Genomic DNA, 14630 nt, shown 5'->3' on the forward strand with positions numbered 1-14630 from the left:
CGCCTCCGACCCCGCACCGGCCGCCGCCGAGCGCCACCGCTTTGCCGGCCGCGCCTCCCCGCCCCGTCGCCGTCCCAGCTCGCCGCCGGCCGGATCCGGCGAGATCTGGGCCGGGGCCGCCTCCTGCGACCTCCCTCCGACCGCTCTCCGGCGAGAACCCCGGCCATCCTCGGTTTGCATGCAACGAACCCCAAATCCAGATCCAGTCCACGAAGGTTGACCCCGAAATTCCTAAGTCCCTAAGATTTTGACATTATCATGCCATTTTCATTGCATCATAACTTTGTGCATACTGCTCCGTTTTGTGAGTGTAATATGTCGAATTGTTTGACTCGACGAGTACTTCATTTCATTCCATTGCATCATGTTCATTTGAGTCCATATTGATGCCTGAATCTTCGTTGCAAGAGTGCTATATGATGTTATTCTGCTGAAACTGCTATAACTTGATGATTTGTCATATTTTTTGCCATGTTTGATGTGTGCATCCTATGAACATAAGCTCTACATGAATTTTGATCTATGCCATGCCATCTTCACAGAGGTGCCATGCATGTATTTTTGTGAGTTGTGTAGTGAGTGCATCAAGCTTGTTAAGTAGGGTACTTGCTGTTACTGTTTTGCTAGGTTGTTTCTGTTATATTTTGTTGCTATGTAAACCTGCTGCTACAAGTCATTCTATGCATAATCTGGAGATGTTCACTAAGGATGATTTGTTATACATGTCATTCTCTATCCATTCATGCCCCTGGTTGCATTTGTAGCCTGCTTTAACATGTTGTTATCTTGCTCCAAACTAGCTAAATAATGTTGTTGTCAACCTGTTAACATTATGTTCAATGTTGCCATGTTTGTTGTTAGTGATCCATGTACCCTATGAACTTGATCTTGCCATGCTTAGCTTCATAAACATGTATTCTTACTGTTGGTTGCCTTTTCATGCCATGTATTGCTCTGTGGTGAGTGGTTCAAACTCACCAACATGCCTACTTATTGTTGTTCCTGCCAATGTATGAATCTGTCATATAACTTGCCATGTTTACATGGGTGCCATCATATCTTCTGATCCTTTTGGCTCATGGTCAGTAAAGGACTTTTGTTCTATGCAATTAGTAGATTCAAGCCATGCCTTTGTTTGCCATGATAAGTTCCTGTAACATGTCGTTTGATAGCTCTAAACATTGCAACCTGATGTTATTTCTGCTAAGTCTGAAACTGTTAATATATGCAAGCTTGCCATGTCATTTTGAGCATGTTCTATTGATTTCTGGAGATAGCTCAGTGTTCATGTTTTGTCATGCATTACCTGTACATCATGTCCATGCCTCTTGTTTTCATATTGTGGTACTGTAGCATGTTGTCTTGATGCTTGCAATATGCCTAGTTGCTGTTTTGGACAGATTGTTGTTATGACTTGTATAGTGTATGTGTTGAACCGTTGCTCCGTTTTGAGTGTGCTCTATATGAAACTTGCTTGATTTTGCATGTTGTTTCATATTCTCATGTTGCATCCTTGTTTTGAGGTGTTTGCTTGATGTTTGTATGCATTTTACATCAATGCCATGTTTAACTTGTTTTGCTCATATCTTCCAGGCCGTAGCTCCGAATTAAATGAACTTTATATGTAACTTGACTAGAATTTTGTGTAGATCATCTTGGTGCATCTTAACTTGCTGTTTAACAAATTGAACATAAGGTTTATTAAGTTCTGGACCAACTTCTAAATTTGCATATGAGGACTTACCGGATTTGTATATGCTCTTCCCCATTTAAACTTGCCTTGATGTGTTGCTCTTGTTTGCATCATCTCTTGCCATGAGTAGCCTCATGTAGCTTTGTCATGCATCATGCTTGGTTGTGCATCATGTCTTGTCTATGTGTGGTGTGTTTACCTTGTTGTGTGCTTCTTATCGATAGTTCCTGTTTCGTTGCGATCGTGAGGATCCGTTCGTCTACGCTTGGTTCGTCTTCGTGCCTTCATCTTCTTCATGGACTCGTTCTTCTTCCTTGCGGGATTTCAGGCAAGATGACAGCTACCCTGGATCTCACTACTATCATTGCTATGCTAGTTGCTTCGTTCTATTGCTTTGCTGCGCTGCCTATCATTTGCTCTTCAAGCCTCCCAATTTGCCATGTCAGCCTCTAACCTTTGTCACCCTTCCTAGCAAACCGTTGCTTGGCTATGTTACCGCTCTGCTCATCCCCTCTTACAGCGTTGTTAGTTGCAGGTGAAGTTGAAGATTGCTCCATGGTGGACAGGATTATGTTGGGATATCACAATATCTCTTATTTAATTAATGCATCTATATACTTGGTAAAGGGTGGAAGGCTCGGCCTTATGCCTGGTGTTTTGTTCCACTCTTGCCGCCCTAGTTTCCGTCATACCGGTATTATGTTCTCGGATTTTGCGTTCCTTACACGGTCGGGTGATTTATGGGACCCCCTTGATAGTTCGCTTTGAATAAAACTCCTCCAGCAAGGCCCAACCTTGGTTTTACCATTTGCCTCACCACCACCTACTTTTCCCTTGGGAGTCGCTCTCTCGAGGGTCATCTTTATTTTAGCCCCCCGGGCCAATGCTTGTCTAAGTGTTGGTCCGAACCAGAGCCCTTTGCAGCGCCCCCTCAGGGAAACTTGAGGTCTGGTTTTAGTTGTACGGATTGCTCATCCGGTGTTGCCCTGAGAACGAGATATGTGCAACTCCTATCGGGATTGTCGGTGCATCGGGCGGCTTTGCTGGTCTTGTTTTACCATTTTCGAAATGTCTTGTAAACCGGGATTCCGAGACTGATCGGGTCTTCCTGGGAGAAGGAATATCCTTCGTTGATCGCGAGAGCTTATCATGGGCTAAGTTGGGACACCCCTGCAGGGTATAAACTTTTGAGAGCAGTGCCCGCGGTTATGGACAGATGGGAATTTGTTAATGTCCGGTTGTAGATAACTTGACACCTGATTCGAATTAAAACGCATCAACCGCGTGTGTAGCCGTGATGGTCTCTTCTCGGCGGAGTTCGGGAAGTGAACACGGTTTTGGGTTATGTTTGACGTAAGTAGAAGTTCAGGATCACCTCTTGATCATTTCTAGCTTCACGACCGTTCCGTTTGCTTCTCTCCTCGCTCTTATTTGCGTATGTTAGCCACCATACTTGCTTAGTCGCTGCTGCAACCTCACCACTTTACCCCTTCCTTTCCCATTAAGCTTTGCTAGTTCTTGATACCCATGGTTATGGGATTGCTGAGTCCTTGTGGCTCACAGATTACTACAACAACAGTTGCAGGTATAGGTATTGCGATGATCATGACGTGAGAGCGATGTTTGCTTGTTTTGGAGTTCTTCTTCTGCTTCTTCTTCGATCAGGGGATAGGTTCCAGGTCGGCAGCCTGGGCTAGCAGGGTGGATGTCGTTTGAGTTTCTGTTTATGTTTCATCCATAGTCGGATGGTGCTCTTATGAATGATGATGTTGTATTCGTGTGGCATTGTATGCCTCTTGTATGTATCCCCATATATTATGTAATGTTAATGTAATGATATCCACCTTGCAAAAGTGTCTTCAAGATGCGCTTCTATCCTTGGTAGGACCTTTGAGTTCCTTTAGGATAGGGTCGCATCTTGGGCGTGACAAGTATTTGATGTTTGGGGCTTTGATTATATGGGACCTTTTCCTGCCTCTAATGGATATACACATATTTTAGTTTCTGTTGATTACGTTACTAAGTGGGTAGAAGCTATTCCAACTAGTGGTGCTGATCATAACACCTCTATTAAAATTCTTAAGGAAGTTATTTTTCCGAGGTTTGGAGTCCCTAGATATTTAATGACTGATGGTGATTCACACTTTATTCATGGTGCTTTCCGTAAAGTGCTTGCTAAATATGACGTTAATCATAGAATTGGATCTCCATATCACTCGCAGTCTAGTGGTCAAGTAGAATTGAGTAATAGAGAGCTCAAATTAATTTTGCAAAAGACTGTTAACAGGTCTAGAAAGAATTGGTCCAAGAAACTGGATGACGCATTATGGGCCTATAGAACTGCATATAAGAATCCTATGGGTATGTCTCCATATAAAATGGTTTATGGAAAAGCATGTCACTTACCTCTCGAACTAGAACATAAGGCATATTGGGCTATTAAAGAGCTCAACTATCATTTCAAACTTGCCGGTGAGAAGAGGTTATTTGATATTAGCTCACTTGATGATTGGAGAACCCAAGCTTACGAAAATGCCAAGTTGTTTAAAGAAAAAGTTAAAAGATGGCATGACAAAAGGATACAAAAGCGTGAGTTTAATGTAGGTGATTATGTATTGCTATACAACTCTCGTTTAAGATTTTTTGCAGGAAAACTTCTCTCTAAATGGGAAGGTCCCTACGTTATCGAGGAGGTCTATCGTTCCGGTGCCATAAAAATCAACAACTTCGAAGGCACAAATCCTAAGGTGGTAAACGGTCAAAGGATCAAACACTATATCTCAGGTAATCTTGTAAATGTTGGAACCAATATTATTGAAACCATAACCCCGGAGGAATACATAAGGGACACTTTCCAGACCGTTCCAGACTCTGAAAAGGAATAGGTATGTGGTACGGTAAGTAAACCGACTCCAAAACAATTTTTAAGGCAATATTTCTCCGTTTTGGAATATTTAGAAAAATAGAAAAATAAGTAGCAGTCCGGGAAGGACACGAGGCCTCCACGAGGGTGGAGGGCGCGCCCCTTACCTCGTGAGCACCTCGTGTGCCCTCCGGACTCCGTTTTCTTGCACGATATGTATTTTGGTCGGTAAAAATTCATTATATATTCTCCCGAAGGTTTTGACTCTCGTATCACGCAAATCTCCCCTGTTCTTGTTTCGAGCTGTTTTTCTGACAGGTCTAGATCATCATGATGACCCCAAGTGCTTCCAAGGACAAGTTCTTCGAGAAGGTGATCAGCCCTTACCTCGCGGAGGGCTGCGACACCCTCAAACCATTGAGATGCGTGATGGGTTGCTGCACATCCGCGATGTTGAGGGACCAAAGGGAACCGGAAGCGTGGAGTCAAGGCTCGAAGCGATGGAGCAACAAGTTTTCAAGTGCCAGGGGATGGTGGAGCGTGGAATCAACGCTAGCCACAAGATGCTCGCGGAGTTCACCAACAACTACGAGCCGGATGCCAAGAACATCGAGGATGCCATCTTCAAGCTACATGAGAAGATCGAGAACCTCCAAGCCCAAATCTATGATCTGCAAAATCAAAACTATGAGTATGAATATAGATTCAAAAGGATGAGTTTGGCTGCAGATTTGAGAATTCCAGAGACTCAATCATCCTTCTATGATGGTGAGCCTATGCCATGGAAGGTGGATGACAAGCCTGCATCATCAACACACCTCCACCGTCAACAACAAAGAAGGAGACATAATCACATGGGTATGGGCACTCCCCTTGGCAACTGCCAAGCTTGGGGGAGGTGCCCTGGTATCGTATCACCATCACAACTCCTATCTTTACCGTTTTTCTTAGTTCGATCCTTTTAGTAGTATCTTGATTTAGTAGAATAAAGTCATGGCATGATCTAGTTTTGAGTTTTGCTTTATGATCCTTCTTTGTAATCGAGTCCGTGAGCTATATAATAAAGATTAGTGTTGAGTCAAGGGCTTGATTTGATCTTGTGTAAATAGAAAGAAGAAAAAGAATAAAAAGAATCAAAGAGTTCATATTGATCTTATTGAAAGTAATGACTTCACATAGAAAGAGTATGATGATTAAAAGTTGTTGGGAGTTGGCAAATATAGCTTTGGTCATCGTTGCAATTAATAGGAAGCAATAAGGAAAGAGAGGTTTCACATATAGATATATTATCATTGACATCTTTTATGATTGGGAGCACTCATTAAAATATGACATGCTAAAGAGTTGAGGTTGGACAAGGAAGACAACATAATGAGTTATGTTTTCTTACATCTGAGATAAAGTATGTTGTCATGGATCCTCTAATGTGTTGAGCTTGCCTTTCCCCCTCATGCTAGCCAAATTCTCAGCACCAAGTAGAAATACTACTTGTGCTTCCAAATACCCTTAAACCAGTTCAGCCATGAGAGTCCACCATATCTACCTATGGATTGAGTAAGATCCTTCAAGTAAGTTGTCATCGGTGCAAGCAATAAAAATTGCTCTCTAACTATGCATGACTTATTAGTGCAGAGAAAATAAGCTTTGTACGAACTTGTTGTGGAAGTAATAAAAGCGACGGACTGCATAATAAAGGTCCATATACAAGGGGCAATATAAAGTGACGTTCTTTTGCATTAAGATTTTGTGCATCAACCCTAAACGCGCATGACAACCTCTGCTTCCCTCTGCGAAGGGCCTATCTTTTATTATTATCCTCTACCTTATGCAAGAGTCACAGTGATCTTCACCTTTCCTTTTTCATTTTATCCTTTGGCAAGCTCAGCATGTTGGAAAGAACATGATATATATATCTAATTGGATGTAGGGGAGCATGAATTATTATTGTTGACATTACCCTTGAGGTAAAAGGTTGTGGGGCAAAACTATAAGCCCCTATCTTTCTCTATGTCCGATAAAAACTCTGTAACCACAAGTATTGCGTGAGTGTTAGCAATTATGAAGGACTAAGTGATAGTTGAGTATGTGGACTTGCTTTTAAGCTCTGACATAGACTCTTTCCGATGTTATGATAAATTTCAATTGCTTCAATGACTGAGGTTATAATTTGTTGGTGCTCAATAAGGTTTCTGATTCATACCTTTGCAGTGTGAAAAGATCATCACTTGAACATAAGTAATCATCTGACAAAATCTATATATGTTGCTGTTATGGAAATAATCATGATGCCTTCATATCCGTATTTTATTTTTATCGACGCCTCTACTTCTAAACATGAGGACATATTTATTGTTATCGGCTTTTCGCTTGAAGACAAGCGAGGTCTAAGCTTGGGGGAGTTGATACATCCATTTTGCATCATGCTTTTATATCAATATTTATTGCATTATGGGCTGTTATTTCACGTTATGTCACAATACTTATGGCTATTCTCTCTTATTTTACAAGGTTTACATGAAGAGGGAGAATGCCGGCAGCTGGAATTCTGGGCTGGAAAAGGAGCAATTATTGGAGACCTATTCCGCTCAACTCCAAAAGTTCTGAAACTCCATAGAATATCTTAAAATAAATAAAGAAAAATCGTCGCCAAAGATGAAGGCCAGGGGGCCCACACCCTGCTCACGAGGGTAGGGGGCGCGCCCCCTACCTCGTGGGCCCTCTGGTGGCTCTCCGATGCCCATCTTCTCCTATATGAAGTCTTTCGATGAGAAAAAAATAGAAGGCAACCTTTCGGGACAAGACTCCGCCGCCACGAGGCGGAACCTTGGCGGAACCAATCTAGGGCTCCGGCAGAGCTGTTCTGCCGGGGACACTTCCCTCCGGGAGGGGAAATCATCACCATCGTCATCACCAACGCACCTCTCATCGGGAAGGGCAATCTCCATCAACATCTTCACCAGCACCATCTCATCTCCAAACCCTAGTTCATCTCTTGTATTCAATTCTTGTCTCCAAGTCCGGGATTGGTGCAAGTAGGTTGCTAGTAGTGTTGATTACTCCTTGTAGTTGATGCTAGTTGGTTTATTTGGTGGAAGATCATATGTTCAGATCCTTTATGCATATTATTACCCCTCTGATTATGAACATGAATATGGTTTGTGAGTAGTTACGTTTGTTCCTGAGGACAAGGGAGAAGTCTTGCTATTAGTAGCCATGTGAATTTGGTATTCGTTCGATATTTTGATAAGATGTATGTTGTCTAGCCTCTAGTGGTGTTATGTGAACGTCGACTACATAACACTTCACCATTATTTCGGCCTAGAGGAAGGCATTGGGAAGTAATAAGTAGATGATGGGTTGCTAGAGTAACAGAAGCTTAATACTTTTGTTGTAGTTGCGGATGCTTGCAATAGAGGTTAATCATAAGTGGAATGCTTGTTCAAGCAAGAACAGCACCCAAGCACCGGTCCACCCACATATCAAACTATCAAAGTACCGAACGCGAATCATATGAGCGTGATGAAAACTAGCTTGACGATATTCCCATGTGTCCTCGGGAGCGCTTTTCCTATTATAAGAGTTTGTCCAGGCTTGTCCTTTGCTACAAAAAGGATTGGGCCACCTTGCTGCACTTTATTTACTCTTTTTACTTGTTGCTCGTTACAATTTATCTTATCACAAAACTATCTGTTACCACTTATTTCAGTACTTGCAGAGAATACCTTGCTGAAAACCGCTTATCATTTCCTTCTGCTCCTCGTTGGGTTCGACACTCTTACTTATCGAAAGGACTACGATAGATCCCCTATACTTGTGGGTCATCAGGCGTCTGCCTAGTTGGCAAGCTAGCCGTCGCGCTGGAACGGGCATGAGGTGGCAAGAACCTCATCGAGTGCGGGCCTGGTTGTGGCCCCGTAATCGTCCCCGGCAAGGGTCTTGCCGGGGGCCTCGCAGTCGTCCTCGAAAAGGGCCTTGCTGGGTGCTTCGTCTTCTGGTCTCCTTGTAGACTGGAAGTCCACCGGTCTTCACAATGATTTGCATGCCACTATGCACGCGCACCCGAGCCTTGGCTTTGACGTTGTCGATGATGTCAGAGCTCTTAGTCTCAAGGGTGATGGCCTTGCTGGTTCTTCATGGGTTGCCCCGGCAAGGAGCTTTCCGGGGCTATGCAAGCCGCCCGGCAAGGATGTTGCCGCGGGAGGTCCAGCTTGTCCTCTGCTCTTTGTTCACTGTCTTGAATGTTGTCTTGGTAGTCTTGTATCTTGTCCTTCTGGTGCTCCATCAAGCCCTACCGCAGGCGTGGCTACGACTGCCCGTGCACAAGTAAGGGGTACAGAAGAGCCCATACTTTTATACACCGACAGGAGCCCCCGGGCCTGCGCCACACATAAGCGCGAAGCATAGTTGGGCCAGGCCCAAAACAATGCACGGGCGCGTGTGGCAGAGATTTAACCGTTGTCAATTCTTCGTCAGTTGTGCTTCCCCACGATCTGCATTGAGTGCATGACGTGGGGTCGTGCGTGGAACGGCCGCTGCATGCCTGCGTCACCTCGTAGTAAATAGTAAAGAGGCGGCCCACACCTTCCCCATAAAAAGAGGAATCCATAGGGGCGCTGCTCATTTACCCTCTATGCCCTTCCCAATCTAGGAACCACCGTTCCCCTCTTCTTCCTCGAGCGCAAACCAGAGTTCTCGCATCTGCTCGCCGCCACCGCGCTTCTATTGCTTCTTGATTCCTCGCCCCTTCTCAGCTGCCATGGCGCCCAAGGCAAGCAAGTGCAAGGGAGTGGCCAAGGCCGCCGAGGGGAAGGAGGTGCCGGAGGGCGAGCTGGTGAAGTTGTGGAATAAGCACGCCCTCTTCGTCTTGACGGTCAATGCGCTCACCCTCAGGGAAAAATTTAAGTGCCTGTGGGGAGAGAGACGGCGGGGCATCCTGCCACGGCCATCATCCCCGCTCCCTTCGCCAAGCCAGGTCCAGACAAATACCCTCTTTTTTATTACTTCTCCTGCTGGCTCTGCCCCCTTTCTTCGATTTCTTCAACAGCATCATGCACACCTACGGTTTCCACCTTCTGGATTTTACGCCGAATGTCGTGGCATGCATGGCCTTCTTCGCCCACCTTTGCGAGGGCTTTGCTGGGGTGCATCCAAACACGACACTCTTCTGCCACTACTTCGTGCCTCATATCCAGGCAGGGGGCGCCATCTCCGGGTGCGTCACTTGGATTCCAAGGGCCTTGAGCAAGGGTACGTACCCGAAGGGTTCCACGAAGGATAAGTAGGACGAATGGCGGGGCGGTGGTGCTAGATCAAGGAGAAGGATCCGCGGGAGTTCTGCCAGGTCCGTCGGAGGTCGCCGGTCTGCGGCAATGACTGGGGCGAGCTTGACGCCGACGACAAGAAGTGCACGGTTGCCACCACCAGGATCCATCGCCTCACCTCGGTCGGGCTCACGCTCGAGATGATTGGGGCCGCCTTCATCCGCCGCCGCATTGATCCTTTGCACAATAAGGGGAGACTGGCCTGGGACTTCCAGAATGCGTCCGACATCATGAGGCTTCGCCCCGGCCTGAATTATAACTTCACGGTGATACAACAAGCGCATCTCTGCCGGAGGCTTTTTCAGCTCAAGGTTGACGAGACCGGCAAGGCCGAGAAGTCCGGCAAGGCCACCAAGACCGGCAAGGCTGATAATCCGTTCAGGTTGCCAGCGGGGGTGGTCCCGTTGAGCAACAATTCTTGTCTGACCACCATCATCGCCATGATGCCAGTGTTCAGCGCACACGTCCTCGATTCGACCTGGGTCGAGCCAAAAGCGGAGCTGGTGCAGAAGTTCTTCGACAACTTGTCAGAGACATACGTCCGTGCCGAGCCGCAGCTCATCCGCCCTACCACCATAGAAGAGGTGGTGTACATTGCTGCCAGGGTGGAGGACGCAACACTTGCCAAGGAGGTCGGCAGCCTTGGCACCATGGAGGACGAGGCCGAAGAGGCCGAAGAGGAGAAGAAGTTTGCCGAGTGGACGGGGTCTGCCAGGGAGCCCAGTGGTGCCGGCGCCGGGGTCCCCCTTGCTGAGGAGGCGGCTGAGGAGTTGACTGAGGAGGGATCTAACGCGGACGAGACGTCGGCCCCAAAGAAGAGGCACGTCCTACAGCGGGTCGGCTCCGGCGAGCCAGTCCGGCCCGGCAAGGCCACATAGCGGTAGGAGGCCAAGGCGCAACCCATGTGCCAGACGAGGCGCGCGGCCGCGGAGGCAGCGAAGAAGGCTGCGACCGCTGCCTCCTCCTCAACCAAGCGCGCCGCCGCCTCCTCCTCGACCAAGCAGCCAAGGACCCTATCTCCTCCTCCTCCTTCCTCTACGGACACCGTACCAGTGGCTGATTTTGACCTCGGGTCCTTTAGCCCGAAGATGAAGAGGAGGCCAGAAGAGGAAGACGAGTAAGAACCTTGCCTTCCCATTCATTCCCTGATCCTTTATTTAGATAATTTTATCTTGAGTTGATCTTGTCTTTGCAGTGACACGAAGACGCTGGCTCAGCGGGTGGCGAAGAGATCCAAGGCTTTGACGGACGACAAGCCCCCGGCAAGCACTTCACGTGCATCGGGGATGATCGTGATCAGCCTGGATACCAGCCCTCAATGCAGCCCCAACTCTAGCCCCCAGCATCAGTCTGTTACTCATTTTCCGCTGGCGGGTGTTGGAGTGTGTATCTTTAATGCCGACCTTGCCGGGTTCACAGGAGGAAAGCGGCAATAGGAGGAGCTACTGAGGGCCACCCCCGACATGCCGCCCCCATCAACCACGCCACCCAGAAGGGTGTCCCCAACAAGGGCATCCATCGACGAGCCCACGCGCATGGAGGAAGTGGTGGTGGGCACAAGCGTTGGTGGCTCCATCCCGGCAATGAACGTTGCCGGGGAGGGAACCACTTCTTCTCAGCTCGACACAGGTAGGCTGCTCGCCTCCCGGCCCTCGCCATCTTTACCATGCGGTTTTCTTTCTTTTCTTTGCTCTGAACTTTAATTTTTGGCTTCGCTTCATTCTTCTTTTTGCTTTCCAGACCCACCTTCGACGGACCAGACGGACGTCGACGCTGTCGTCAAGGAGACCGCCAAGGATGCCGAGGCTGAGGCCACCAAAATTGTTGTCGAGGAGTGTAGCGACCCGAATCCCAATGGATCAAAGTCTCTGAACTTAAGTGTCATCCCTGGATCGGTATGCTGACACACATACTACTCAAGGATTTATAACAGAGTTCAATCACACACTTATTACATCGAGGTCCTCATAAAAAGTATTTATTACAAAAATATGGCTAAAGGCCAACAATAATAAAATAACTGCGGAAGCTTCGAAGATAAATGAGTCCATCAACTCCACGGCAAAACTAAGTGCATGACAATGACTTGGCGCACCTTATTCTTCGTCGGAAAACTCTGCAACATGAGACGTTGCAGCCGTGTAGGTCAGCACATGCAATATGCTGGCAAAGTCACACTATAGAGCAATGAATGAAAGAGATTATAACTACATGCATATTTGGCTAGTGGAGGCTCTAAGTTTAATTTTTTGTATAAAGCTAATTTTTTCCCTAAAACAAAGGAATACATTTTTTATTTACTACCAAGTTTATGCCAACATTGAGAAGGTTCCTCCAATTCAATTCCCAAAATTACCAAGTATAAATAATAAACCCAATACATTAATTAAAGAGTGACGAGATCAACAAATAATTCACTTCCAGATACTCAAATTGTCCATAACCGGGGACACGACTAATCATGATTAGTTTGTACACTCTGCAGAAGTTTGCACACTTTTCCCCACAAGACTCGGCCACATCCATGATCGGAAGATTGAGACATAGCCTTTCTGAAGTATTCCCTCTAAACCATGGGTAGACCGGTACACCTACTTTCCCACTACATCAGCTAGTCTACCATGGAAAGAGGTCACACAACTTACTCAACTATGCCAGAGCCCATAATGGCTTGTGGCTACACACAGAAGTTTCTAGGCATGAAATATCATATGATCCCTTTGAGCCTGGGTGGCGATGGCGGAGTGCGGCGGTGAGGTCGGCGGCAGAGTGCGGCGGCGGCTGTGGCTGCGGGTGATGCAGCGGCGGCTGTGACGACTTCGACGGCGGCGGTGGCTGCGAGGCAATGCAGCGGCGGCGGCTGCTGTGATGAGGATAAGGGGGGTCCGACGCGGTGCCTTATAAAGGCCAGGGGCGGCGGTGTCTTAGAGGAGGGGGCAAGGCGGAGCGGAGACGGAGTCGGACACGGCGGCGGCGGCGCGCGGCGTGCGGCGTCGGGACTCCGGCTCGGGTCGGCACGGCGCGTGGCTGGGCTGGGCCGCGTCCTGGCTGGTAGCTGGGCCGGTCCAGTTCGACGGGGAAGAATTTTTTAAACATATTTCCAGGGAGAGAAAAAGTATGAAAACTATAATAAATATATATCTTAAAATAACAGAAAAGTTCACTTAATTATATGGCCTCATATATGACCTTGTGAACATTTTTCTGGCCTAAAAACACAAGTTTTGAAAATACATTTTTAGTACTAATAAACTCCGCAATAAAATAAATAAACCTGCAAAAAATCAAATAAAATATTCAAAAATTCAAACTTCACTTCCAATATTTCTTTGTTGTTTTTGAAGAAGTCCTTTTATCTGCTCTCTTTACTTTATTTATTTGCTATAATTGGAAAAGAATTTTGAATAAAATAATTTGATCCAATTTTCCAAATTTTGAAAACTCAAAGATGGATTTTTGGGAAACCTTCAACTCTCTCAATTGGTCCTTGAGTTGCTTAAGGTTTCTAGGATCAAATTCAAATAAAATAAATGCAAGAAAAAAATGCATAAATCATGGATGCATATGAATGATCTATAAATAACATCCAAATTGAAAATTGGGATGTTACAAACCTACCCCCCTTAAGATGAATCTCGCCCTCGAGATTCGGGTTGGCTAGCAAAAAGGTGTGGGTGCTCCTTGCGGAGGTCTTCTTCGCGCTCCCAGGTGGCTTCCTCCTCAGTATGGTGACTCCACTGAACCTTGCAAAACTTGATGACCTTGTTGCGAGTAACTCGGTTGGCGAACTCGGGAATCTTGACGGGTTTCTCCTCATATGTCAGGTCACTCTCCAACTGAATTGCTTCCAGAGGCACTGTATCTCTCAGAGGAATATCGGAAATCTCTGCATGGCACTTCTTCAACTGGGAAACGTTAAACACATCATGAACTCCTGACAAACCTTCAGGTAATTCCAACTTGTAGGCAACTTCACCCATACGTTCCAAGACTCTGTACGGTCCCAAAAATTGGGGTGCTAACTTTCCATTGACTCCAAATCGTTTAACTCCTCGAAGTGGCGACACACGAAGATATGCTGCGTCTCCAACTTCATAGGTTACCTCCTTGCGTTTTGTCTCGGCATAGCTCTTCTACCTGGACTGGGCTATCTTGAGTCTATCACGGATCAACCTGACCTTCTCCTCAGAATCTCTGATTAAATCTGGTCCGAACAACTGTCGGTCTCCAACTTCATCCCACATCAATGGTGTCCTGCACCTCCTTCCGTACAAAGCTTCTAAAGGGGCCATCTTCAAACTGGCTTGATAGCTGTTGTTATATGAGAACTCTATATATGTTAAATTATCATCCCAACTAGATCCATAATCTAGCGCACAAGCTCTCAACATGTCCTCCAGAATCTGGTTGACTCTCTCGGTCTGCCCATCTGTCTACGGATGAAAGGCTGTACTAAACTCTAGCCTGGTACCCAAAGTTTCGTGTAACTGATTCCAAAACTTTGAAGTAAACTGTGTTCCTCTATCTGATACGATGGTCCTCGGAACTCCATGCAGACATACGATCCTAGTCATTATATCTTTGCCAACTTAGTGCTCGTATAAGTGGTTTTCACGGGGATGAAGTGGGCCACCTTGGTCAAGCAATCAACTACAACCCAGATGGAGTCATAACCTGAACGAGTCCTGGGCAATCCGATGATGAAATCCATGCCAAGATTATCCCATTTTCATTCGGGTATCGGCAAAGGCTG

The sequence above is a fragment of the Triticum dicoccoides genome, chromosome 2B, assembly GCF_002162155.2.
Source record: "Triticum dicoccoides isolate Atlit2015 ecotype Zavitan chromosome 2B, WEW_v2.0, whole genome shotgun sequence".
NCBI classification, from domain to species: Eukaryota; Viridiplantae; Streptophyta; class Magnoliopsida; order Poales; family Poaceae; genus Triticum; species Triticum dicoccoides.